Raw genomic sequence first — 12,761 nt, 5'->3', positions numbered from 1 at the left:
TTTTTGTGTATGCTTCTGCAAATCTTATAGTTTAATAATATTTTATAGAGCAGGTATGCATAGCATATGGGAAAAATGAGTTGTGGCTTTATAGCTTTTTCTGGATTTCCAAGCATCATTATGAGCTGCAATCCACATGCTAAAAAAGGACACGCTGGGACTTGTGGTGCCACAACAGCAAAGAATTCAAGAGCTGTTGTAGACATGTGCCAATGTTTTACTCAGTCTAACAAAGGGTTAGTCTTTGTGATACTTTTCCAGTGCAGAGAAGATAAATCATAAGCAGGCAGCATGTCAGAGGCAGGACATTGGGGGTGGGGGCGAGGGTTTACTAAAACTGGTGCACACAGAAGCCAGTCAGCTTCCAAGTTTTATTGTCAAAGCTTTTAAAGGATAAATTGATCTTTAAAGCGGGAGTCCACCGGGACTCCGCGTTTTTTTTTTTTTTTTTTTTTTAAAAGCCAGCAGCTACAAATACTGCAGCTGCTGACTTTTAAATAGTGACACTTACCTGTCCAGCGCGCCCGCGATGTCGGCACCCGAAGCCGATCGCTCGCTCGGCTGCCGGGTCCCGCCGCCATCTTGGGTATGGGAATCAGGAAATGGAGCCTTTCGGCTTCATTTCCCGGTTCCCTACTGCGCATGCGCGAGCCGCGCGGCGCAATCCGGACGGTCCCCGCTGCCTCTGGGAGCTGTGTGTTTCCCAGCAGGCAGCGGGGCACTTGCTGAAGGGGGCGGGCGCTTGCGGAACGGGGGCGTAACCTACGCTCGTTCCGCAGAGAGCTAGCCCGGAAGTGGGTGCAGTTACCTGGATTATCCAGGTAACTGCACCCCCCTCCCCCCTGAAAGGTGCCGATTGTGGCGCCGGAGGGGGGGGGATTCCGATGAGCGGAGGTCCATTTTAGGGTGGACCTCCGCTTTAAGTCCAGCCTGAGCTTTTTAGGCTGGGCTTTTCTTGTGGGTCACAGGAGTGCAATTCGTTTTGCACTCCTGTGACCCGTTTTCAGCGGAGATTAGGCAAAACAAAAAACCCATACTTCTCTTTTAAAATAAATGCATAGCTTTTTGCAGGAAAAAAATGTGCATTTATATATATATATATAAGCCAGGAAAGCAATGAACCAATGATAAGTAGATTGCTGGTGCCATGCAGGTCTCCTGTAGACCGTCAGTGTAAGCTGTCTGACTGTACATTGTACGGGCAAGCAGATACGCTGGTAGAAAAATCAATGAACTACCACTGTGCTCAACAGCGCCATGATAGTTCATTGAGAGCTACAAGCCTACAACCACAAAGGATGTTGGTACTTGTAGTTCATTCATTCACAAAACTCTGTGAATGAATGATGCGGCCGTGTGGGCAGAGCCACGCTGCTTTCAAAAAGTGACAGCTAGTACGCAGAACCTCTCCCCGTATTGCTGTCATACACAGGGCTCAGATCGCTGAGCCAATGCAGGAGTAGGAACGTGTTACGCGTTCCGTCCAAAAACAGGTGGTACATGCAACATGTTTTCAAAGCTGAATTCATCCTTTAGGCTCCATGCACACTGGAGCTCAAAATGGTACTTTTGTACTAGCGCTTATGCACGTTTTTTAGCATTAGTTTTTATGGGCGTTTTTAATAAAAATACACAGGGGACGCTCCAAAAATACCACAATGCATTGAAAAAAAAGAACGCTAATTAACGCGTGTTTATGTGCGTTCATCTGCATTTTTTCGCTTTTTTTGTGGTCAGAAAAACAGCCCATAAACTCGATTGCTGATAAAAGCTAAAATATTTCCAAGTGTACATGAACACATAGGATAACAGAGTGGAGTTTATGGGCTGTTAAAAAAAAAAAAAAAAACGCCCAAACTCCAAAAAACTACAGTTTATGAGCTCCATTGTACATGGAGCCTAAATCGAACAAGCTGGCATTAGAAGCTGATTGGCCAATCGTTTGACAAGAATAATTGCCTCTAAAAACTTTTGCAAAAACGCTGCTTTAGGAGCATTTTTGATGCTGCCTTTCTCTTGCCAGGAGAAGGGCATTTAGAAAAGCTGGGCCATTGTCCAGTGTGCATGAGACCCAAGTGATTTAAGAACTGGAAGAGCCATGCATGGGACAAGTTGTGTGCCATTAAAAATTGCCAAATTGGGAATGCTGTGGTCATGTTCGCATAAGACTGAACAAAACTCTTTAGCTCAAATCATTTCAGTTTTCATTTGAGACATACAGCAATTTCATATAGAACTTGCTGTCCCAGTCTTGGAAAAATGTGTGCAATTGCCGAAAATGGTTTCCATCCCCTCCAAAAAACAGGAAATAGAGATGACCCTGGATAACCCTCCAGCATGGTTACATGTCTGATTGTGCTGAGGTGGGGAAATCCTCCCACTAGTTTTGTGTAGCTCAGCATGTCCCGGAATGTCTCTATATGATAAATCCATTGCTTGTTATGCAATGTAAAATCTATATTTTGTGGCTGGATAGTTTTATTTAAAAAAAAAAAGAGAGAGAAACATCAATGAGTATGTGATTTATTGAGATCAGGTCACTGATAGATGAAGGTTATTTATTCAAATCTTTTATTTATATCAAGGACAAAGACACACGAAATACAACATCCATAAGAAATAGAAACACAGGGCATCATGGTATGCAATGAACTGAGAAAACCCACCTAACATATATGAGGTGTGCAAATATCATTAAACAACAGTTAGTCTCTAAGGCAGGGGTGCTCAACCTGTGGCTCTCCAGCTGTTACAGAACTACAAGTCCCATCATGCTTCTGCTTTCGGGAGTCATGCTTGTGTAACTGTCAGCCTTGCAATGCCTCATGAGACTTGTAGTTCCTCAACAGCTGGAGAGCCACAGGTTGAGCACCCCTGCTCTAAGGCGTCACCCAAGCTCACCTGGGGCCCTGAGTTTCACCAAAGTGAGAGAATGTAACAGTTTCTATGGGTCCCAACCAGGCTGTAGTAGGAGGTATCCTTCTGCCTAGGGGCTTCCTGTACCACTGGATGGTTCCGCGAATTTCGTTCCTCATTTCTTATTTTCGTGTAAAAGCAGAGCAGCATAGGCTATGGGGTTCTCAATAGGATCCCCCACACCCAAGCTGCGTGCCACAGATAGAAGAAGCAGAGAGAAAAAGAAAAAGAAAGAAAGGGAGGAGGGAGAGCATGAAAGGGGGGGGGGGGCGTCAGAGGGAGACTAAGGGAGGGGGGGAAGGAAGGAAGGGGGGGGCCAGGGGCGCAGCCAACGCATCCAGTTCTAGTCGTGGGCGCAGGCCAGCACCTCCCGCCGTCGATCACCCTCCAGTCCCAGCAACAAACTGTCTCAAAAGAGATGTTCTAATCCGATGGGCCATTCTCCAAAAGGGCCCGTCCTTCATCCTAGAAGATAAACATGTTCCAAGCGGACCATGTTTTGGTAAACTGTTTGCTTTGATGGTGGGCCGCTAGAATTAAATCTTCCATTTTATTTGATCTCCTCCACTTTCTTAAGCCACAAACTAGTAGTTGGAGGTTGTGTAGACTTCCAGCACAAGGGGATGCATGCTTTGGCCGCATCCAGTAAGTGGGGGATCAGTGAATATTTTTTTTTTTTTTTTTTTTTAGGTCTTGCGCGAGCTAGTAGAGGCATGAAGTAGGTAAAGGGCTGGGTCTGCCAATACGGGGCATTCAGTAAACCTCTGTATCGTAAGCTGTATGGTCTTCCAGAACTGCTCCAGACCAGGGCAGGTCCAGAAAATGTGGAGGAGTGTTCCCCTCTCTGCCTGGCGCCTCCAGCACCTGTCCGAAGAGGAAGGGAAGATTTTCTGTAATTTCGCAGGGGTATTATACCATCTGGTGACTATTTTGTAATTGGTTTCTTGAGTTTTTGTGCAGATGGAGGATCTGTATGTAAAGTGAAGGATATTTTGTGTTTGATGCGTCGTGAAGGTGCACTTCAACTCCTTCTTCCACCCATTTAGGCAACTGAGTTGGTGGTTACCTGAAGGCTCAATCAGCATTTGGTAGGTGGCAGAGAGGGTATGTGGCAGAACACCCTCTTCCGAGCACAAGATCTCAAGAGCGGTTAATGATTGGTCAGTACTACTGGGTGGAGGTATCGATTTAAGAAAGTGGCCGAGTTGGAGAGCCCTCCAATAGTCCAGACGGAAGGGGCCTTCCGGACTCATGAGATCACCCGCGGATGCCCATTGTTCGTTTATCATGAAATGGGAGGCTTGGTAGAGGCCAGATGCCTTCAGTGAGCGGAAGATAGGGTCTGTGTATCCCGGGGTAAACTCTGGGGTGCCCAAAATTGGGCGTAGCGGGGAATTTGGTGACGCAAGGCAGGAGCGGGTAAAGATAATTGAGCAGAGTCGCGTGGTCGTACCTATCAGGGGATGGTTCTTCACATCTTTTGGTAGTGAGTTGTGACACCAAGGGGCCCTGGTCAAGGGTATTGGACACTGGGTTTGTTCAAGTCGGGTCCATAATTTAGTGGTTTGGTGGCGATTCCAGTCGATAAGTCTGGTCAGGTGCGTCACTTGGTGGTATTTACGGAGGTCTGGGACAGCCAGTCCGCCAAACTGTTTGGGCAACATGAGCTGTCGTGTGTTAAATCTAGGCCTCTTATGCGCCCATATAAAATCAAAAAACAGGGCTCTGGTCTGGTCAAAGTACCTAGAAGGGATTTGGATGGGAAGGGCTTGTAGAAGGTATATAAACTTGGGGAGGATGCACATCTTAAGGCAGGGCTCGACAAAACCCAGGCGCCAGGTCGCATTTGTGACTAGAATTAGCGACCTGGCGCCTGGGGCAGCACAGCTGGGGGTATCCTGTCTCCGTGGACTCTTCCCCCGGTGTGATCGTGTCGGGCCGCGCTGCCGGCGGCCTGTAATTGAGCCCCCGGCTTTGAGGCCTTCTGTGATCCTATGGTTCCTTCTGGAATCTGGCGCCCTCTTGTGGTGGCCGTTGAAATGACAAACAGCAAGGCTAAAGGAGCTTCCGCTGCCTGCCAGCCCATCTCCTTCCCTTTACTTAGAATTCCTAAACATTATATATATTTTTTATTCTAACACCCTAGAGAATAAAATGGTGGTTGTTGCAATACTGTCTGTCACACCGTATTTGCACAGCGGACTTACAAGTGCACTTTTTTGGGGAAAAATAATTTATTTAATAAAAAAAAATAAGACAACAGTAAAGTTAGCCCAATTTTTTTTTATATTGTGAAAGATAATGTTACGCCAAGTAAATCGATACCCAACATGTCATGCTTCAAAATTGCACCCGCTCATGGAATGGCGACAAACTTTTACCCTTTAAAATCTCCATAGGCGATGTTTAAAATATTCTACAGGTTTCACGTTTTAAGTTACAGAGGAGGTCTGGGGTTAGAATTATTGCTCTCACTCTACCGATCGCAGCGATACCTCACATGTGTGGTTTGAACACTGCTTTCATATGCGTTTGCTTCTGCACGCAAGCTTGGCGGGACAGGGTGCTTTTACAATTATTATTTTTTTCTTATTTTAACTTTTATTTTAATTTTTTTTCTACTAAATGTGAAAAAAATAAAACACAGTAAAAAATGTGTGTCACTTTTATTCCTATTACAAGGAATGTAAAAATCCCTTGTAATAGAAAAAAGCATGACAGGTCCTCTTATATATGAGATCTGGGGTCGGAGAGACCTCAGATCTCATATTTACACTAAAATGCAATTTCAAAAAAAAATTGTCATTTGAAAAAAATAAAATAAATAAAATGTCCCTCTAAGAGCTATGGGCAATGACTTGGAGACAGGTGGGGGGCTGGGGGCTATCTTCCCCTCACTCGTCTCCATGTCAGGCCAGGGACAGGTCCAGATCGCCGTCACGGACCTGGCTCCTAACTTTTTTAGCTGGCTCCTAGAGTCCAAGCAAATTTGTCAACCCCTGTGGGATATTGCATCTCCCAAACCAAGAATAAAGTCCTGTGTGCCATTTGACAAGGAGGGTTCGAACAACACCCAACAGCGGGGGGAAATTGAGGGAGAAAACCTGGGATAGTTTGGGGGGGGGGGGGGATAAAGGTGCCTAGGTAGTTCAGGGCCGAGTCTGTCCATTTAAATGTAAAACTAGCTTGGAGGTCCGTGAGGAGACGTTGGGGGACTCCTATTCCCATGGCTACGGACTTGCTGAAATTCATTTTCAAGTTTGAGAGATTACCATATGTTCTAAATTCGTTCAGTAAATTTGGGAGAGAGACCCTTGGATCAGTAATTGAAAACAGCATGTCGTCTGCATACGCGGCAATCTTCTGTTGTGAGTCTCCCATACCCACCCCAGTAATGTCTGGGTTAGCTCGCACGGTACGCAAAAACGGTTCCAGTGACAGGGCGAAAAGGAGCGGGGATAATTGGCATCACTGGCGCGTTTTGTTCTTGATTCCAAAGGAGTCTGACAGAACCCCATTGGCCCGAACACGCGCTGAAGGGCCATCATAGATTGAGTTTATTCATTGTAACATGGTGTTGCCCAATCCTATATGTTTTAGCACAGAGGCCATAAATTGCCAGTTCACCCTGTCAAAGGCCTTCTCCGCGTCCGTGCTTAAGAAAACTCACGGTATCTTGGTCTTATTAACCAAATGCAGAAGATTTAGGACTTTAATTGTATTGTCCCGCGCCTCCCTGGTTGGGACAAATCCAACCTGATCCAAATGGATCAGGGAGGGAAGGTGAAGCTGGATCCTGTTAGACAGTAATTTAGTAAAAAATGTTAGATCTACGTTGAGTAGGGAGATCGGTCTATAGTTCCCGCACATGGTCGGGTCCTTCCCTTCTTTGGGGATCACTGCGATATGTGCTGCCAACGTGTCTCGGGTAAAGGTGGTATTCAAGCCTATTGAGTTGAAAAGTTTGTGCATAAATGTCTCCAAGGATGGGAGTAGGGAGTAGTACTGTGCAATGAAGGTTATTTAAAATAGACCTCTAGCCAATTGAAACAAACAATTTTTATTTTTCATAGAGTTAGCATAAGTAAAGCCGGACATAGACTGAATGATTTCCTTTTCTGCAACCATAGTCAATGTTGATAAGGGAATCCTTCCCACGGAGCCATTGGGCTTTATTTACTAAAGCTGGAGAGTGCAAAATCAGGCTCACTTCTGCATAGAGACCAATCAGCTTTTCAGGTTTCATTGCCAAAGCTTAAAGTAGAAGTTCACCCTAACACTAAAATCTCTAAATCTACAGGCATCCATGATCTAAGACTAACCTATCTAGCCCTGTAAAGAAAAAATTGCTAATCGCTTTTTTGAAGCCGCTACAGTCTGGTCTGCAGTGGCGGAAGCTCTGCATAGGAGACAGCTGACAACGGCTGGGAAATGAATGGGAAGTGACGTCACCCATAGAGTTACTATGGGGCTTCCGTTGTTGGCTGCCTTCTCTCCACACGCCTACATAGCGAAGCTGCAGCTGACAGCACAGGGTGGGACCGGAGTGGCTTCAGAAAAGCCATGTGTAGTGATTTCTTCTTTACAGGGCTAGATAGGTTAGTCTTAGATCGTGGATGCCTATAGATTTACAGATTTTAGTGTTGGGGGGACTTCTATTTTAATTGAACAAACTGAGGTTTGAAGCTGATTGGTTTCTATGCAGAGCCTAATTTTGCATTCTCCAACTTTAGTAAATAAACCCCACTGTGATCTCCCGGTAGGGGGTGCGGGGAAAGCCACCCCAGGGAGAACACTGTGATTATATATATATATATATATATATATATATATATATATATATATATATATATTATACATATGTCATTTGTACAGCAGAATTCAGTCTGGTGGAGAAAGGTTCAGCTGTTTGAGCCAGTCAGGTCTCTATTTCTTTCCTTTTCATCAGTTGTGAGAGATAACCTGTTCTAACTTTGTAGAAAGCCGTGACTGCTTTAGGAGGCCAAGAGTGGAATAACCAGGAATGAATTGGGGATTTGGAAATTGTTGAACCCCAGTAAGCACTGCCTTTCTTTCAGACCAGAAGGCTGAGGCCCGTTGGAGATGGCCTGAAGTTTGGTTGGGTCCATAAGCAGCCCTTTATCTGTGACTATGTAACCAAGGAAAGGTCTCCCAGTTTGCTTGAAGAAGCATTTCTCTATGTTTCCGTACAGGCAGCAGTTCAGAAGACGCTGAAGAACCATGCATATTTACAAACCATGAGTGTTCTGAAGAGAAAATAAGTATGTCGTGCAGATACAAAATAACGCACATTAAACACATAAAAGGTCAGAGAAAATCTGTACAGACACAGAAAGAAGAGTTCAGTCCCATGCCCGCGTCATAGGATTTGATTGACCGTAGGAAGCGCCAATGGCTCCCCCTGCCATCAATCTGCCCAATGAGGAGGGAGAGAGCCAGTAGAGCTGCTACTCTTGTGCACAGCGCTGCATCGAGATTGGGCTCAGGTAAGTATAATGGGGCCTGGGTGGATCCTTTTTTTTTTTAAAACATAAGACTTTAGAACCACGTTAAGTCCTATAAGTTGCGAGGTGGACCCTCCATGGAACGAACCATTTTTCCAGCACATCCCACAGATGCTCGATTAGATTGAGATATGGAGAATTTCTAATCAAAGTCAACACCTCAAACTTGTGTTTCTCAAATTAATTTGTAAATTCATCATACCTGGTCACCTTCTTCCATTTGCTCCACAGTCCAGTTCTGGTGCTCATGTGCCCTTTGTAGACACTTCTGGCTGTGGACATGAGTCAGAATGGGCACCCTGATTGCCCTGCGGCTATGCAGCCATATACACAACTGTGATGCACTGTGTGTTCTGACACCTTTCTATCAGAACCAGCATTAAAGTGGAAGTAAACCCATCGATTTAAACAGTTAAAAAAAAAAAAAAGGCATGCCGGGAATGCTAACTGCACATTGGCTGTGCTCTCAGCCAAACTATCAAACCATCCAATGGCTGGTGTCATAACGAATTACATGTGCAGCACCATAGCAGTTGAAGATTAAACAGAGGCAAAGATGGCAGCTTCCTTGGCTGAAAACGATAGGGGAGTTTACTTCCACTTTAACCTTTTCAGCAGTTTGAGCTACAGTAGCTGTTATATTGGATGAGACTACATAGGCCAGCCTTTGCTCCCCATGTGCCTCAATGAGCCTTGGCTGCCCATGACTTTGTCACCGGTTAACCAGTTTTCCTTTCTTGAACCACTTTTGGTGGGTCCAGACCACTGCAGACTGGGAACGTCTGACAAGAGCTGCAGTTTTGGACGTACTGTAACTCAGTCGTATAGCCATTACAATTTGGCCCTTGTCAAACTCGCTCAAATCCTTATGCTTGTCCATTTTTTTCTGCACGCTAACTTCAGGGACAACATGTTCACTTGCTGTCAAATACTGTATAGCCCACCCACTTTCAGATGCCAATGTAACAAGAAAGGCAAAGGGAATAACATAGACTGACACGCTGTGTGTTTAGGGCCAGTTCACACTGCCCCATACACTAAGCGGCAGAAGTTTAGTGTGTGGGCAGTGAACCATTCCGGGTCTAGTGGGTCAACGGCAGGGGGCAGTGTGATGTGCATTTCAGTGCATCACACCCTCTTCCCCCCCCTTTTTTTTGAACAAACTTCTACTCTGTAACTTTTATTTGAAGGGCACTAAAGTGACAATTCACGTCACTGTACAGCTCTGAGGCATGTTGCTGAATATTCAGTGTTATTCTTTAACCTTTACCATATAAAGGTGGACTCAGGTCTTAAAGGAGAAGTTCAGCCAAAGCTTGTTTGGCTGTACTTCTCCTGTGGATCACAGGAGTGCAGTCCGTTCTGCACTCCTGTAACCAGTTTTCAGCAGACAGTGGGCTGAAGTCCACTGTCGGTTGGCGTCACAGAGGCGGTCCAGGCTCGGGCAAGATCGTGACCATATGGTCAGGATTCGCCCCCACATGCCTGGACCAGCACCCGTCTCACCCTCTCAGCGAACTGCTAAGAGCTTGAGCCAGTCACTCCTGCTCTCTACAGCCCACAGCTACAGTGAGTGAGGAGGGGGCAGAGCAGGGAGCTGCTGACTGACCATCACCAGCTCTCTGCTCAGGGAGCTCTGAGAACAGAGCGATCAGCGCTGTTTGATCGCTCAGGTCTCAGTGTTAAAGATGGCAGGGGACAAATGCAGCATCGGAGCGATGCTGCATCCACCTAGGTAACTAAGATTCCTAAACAAAAAATAAAACCTGTACTTCTCTTTTAATAGCTAGACAGTTTTAGTTATGTAAATAATCTAAACCAAAAGAAGATGGGAAAGATGACCTTGCTTGATTTAGGCGTAAAGGTTAACCAAGTGTTGTTTTTAGTTTCATGCTCCTACACCTTCTGAGGTACAATAGCAAACTCAGTAAATAATAAGAAACATTTATGTAGGTTTTTAATTCACAAATTGTAGGTTTAAACTTTAATTTATCATTAAAGAGCATGCCTTGGACATGTAGAAGAAGGAAAATAATAAGTTACTGTTTATCAAGCATACTCTGGATAGAGATAGCAATATGTTAGCTTAAACTTTTTTTTATTTTTTTATTTTGGCAATATTTTACATCCTGTTAAATCAATGGGGTTGATTTACTAAAGGCAAATGCACTTTGCACTACAAGTGCACTTGGAAGTGCAGTCTCTGTAGATCTGAAGGGAAGATCTGAAATGAGGGGAAGCTCTGCTGATTTTTATCATCCAAACATGTGCAAGCTAAAATGCTGTTTTTTATTTTCCTTGCATGTCCCCCTCAGATCTACAGCGAGTGCACTGTCAAGTACACTGACACTGCACTTATAGTGCAAAGTGGATTTGCCTTTAGTAAATAACCCCCATTATTTTCTAAATACATTTATTTACACATACATTCAAAAGAGGATAGACAAGTGCATGTAATATTTAATAGCATTTTATAAGTAAGTCAGCTTTATAGTCATTTTTGGTAACAGTGGCCAGTGGGAAAGGTTAGCAAATGTATTCTGGCTCAGAGGACTTCTTAAAGTAAAGGCTGCATTGCTGACATACTTTTGAAAGTGTTTTCTGGCTGCTATGTTGATGCACAGGTTTCAGTCCTTGAAGTCACTGCCATCTAATAAGATATGCAGATTAGAAAAGCTGTAGAAGAGTGAGACTTCTTCTACAATCAGGAAATTAAAGTATTCAAGCAAGAAGGCAACACGGCAACCAAGCAACTAACATGTTCAGGTGCAGCATTGATAATCAGTGTTTTTAATGAAAGGTTTCCATTAAAAGAAAAGTCTGGGAAGTTAAAAATAAACATAGTACATACTCATCTAGATACCTGCAGCAGCGGATCAAATCGGTTGTCCTCCGTCAGCTCTAAGGCTCGGTTCACACAGTACGCGGCACGACTTGCAGCGTCGCGACCTGCCGCGACCTCAGCGGCGACTTGCAAAACGACTTCTGTATAGAAGTCAATGCAAGTTGCCCGAAGTCGCCACAAAAGTAGTACAGGAACCTTTTTTCTAAGTCGGAGCGACTTGAGTCGCTCCTATTTGAACGGTTCCGTAGTACAGAACGGGGCGCGACTTGTCAGGCGGCGAAGTCGCCTGGACAAGTCGCCCCTGTGTGAACCGAGCCTAACACAAAAACTGTTGATCACTCAGTTCTCGTGTTGTCTCCAAGCACAGAGCGGTGTCTGTCGGTCACTGCTTTGATCCCCCAGTTCTCACTCTGAGCTGAGGACGAATGAGAGTTAAGCATGCTGACAGACTGAGCCAGCTGCTGGTCAGGCATCTGGGCAGATCCTGACAATGCTGTGGGGATCCTTGCAGAGCATGGACCAGCTATGCTGACACTGGGTTTTAGCCTTCTGTCGGCTGAATCTGGGTCACAAGACTGCAGAACTAAGAGCTTTGGCTATACTTCTCCTTTAAGGCCAATACACACTTAGGAATTTTTTGAAAAATTAAATGTATGTTAAGATCAGTGTTGTTACAGACGATGACACTGAGACTGTATGAGCAAAATGTAGAGCTGTGAAATGTGCCAATTACTACTATAATGAAAAAAAAAGGAAGAGGAAATCTGCGCTACAGTGTATACTCAACGAAATTATGTGATGCAGCAATTCTAATTTATACCCAAAGTGTAATATACATATGAAGAAAAAAAAAAGAAGAGAACTGCGCAATCCCTAATATTTCTATTAGGATATAAGCCACTCTACCTTAAAGAAGTGTATCTTGTGATCTATTATTCTAACAAACCAATCTTATGACTAAATAAACCATAAAACATTACTTATAACTAAATACAATAAACATATATATTGCCCCTCATAGGTTGTGAACCAAAAGGAAAGAAATATACAATTCTAAGTCAATGATTCAAAGAGAGAAAACATGTAAAGTAGAATCCAACAGTACTGATAATATATGTGATAACATAAAGTCCATTAAAAGTCCAACTGGAAAGACACCCCGTGTGGAAGGGATCTATTCAATCGTAAAACTTTTCAATCAACGTGAAGTAAAACCAGGTGCACCTCCACCAGACAAGTAATAATAGCCCCTTACCAGATGTCCCAGTAAGGAGCGCTTAATCGCAAAATAGGTCTGAAGATAGGTCAAACTTGAGCCCTCCAAATGGAACACTTTAACGTAAAACAGGTTAGGGGATACGCCAGTCATGAACCATCCAGCAGGGGAAAATGCTGTTTGAAGCAGGACTCAGATGTGTAGCATTGTAGAATCAAGGAAGGTTCACCATAGGGAGGAAAAGATGCTCCAAATAGTG

The 12,761-nt window shown here is 44.4% G+C and overlaps 1 protein-coding gene across 3 annotated transcripts in view; it reads left to right on the top strand.

The window, feature by feature from the left end:
• CRYL1 (crystallin lambda 1) overlaps positions 1-12,761 on the top strand; it is a 211,959-nt gene that overhangs the window by 34,074 nt on the left and 165,124 nt on the right. The gene's annotated exons all lie outside the window — the stretch shown is intronic.

Source organism: Lithobates pipiens, unplaced genomic scaffold (genome assembly GCF_037356315.1).
Source record: "Lithobates pipiens isolate NorthernLeopardFrog02 unplaced genomic scaffold, aLitPip1_a1.2 Scaffold_16, whole genome shotgun sequence".
Classification (NCBI taxonomy): Eukaryota; Metazoa; Chordata; class Amphibia; order Anura; family Ranidae; genus Lithobates; species Lithobates pipiens.
The sequence above is the reverse complement of the archived record's forward strand: the minus strand, read 5'-3'. Positions and strand labels throughout refer to the sequence as shown.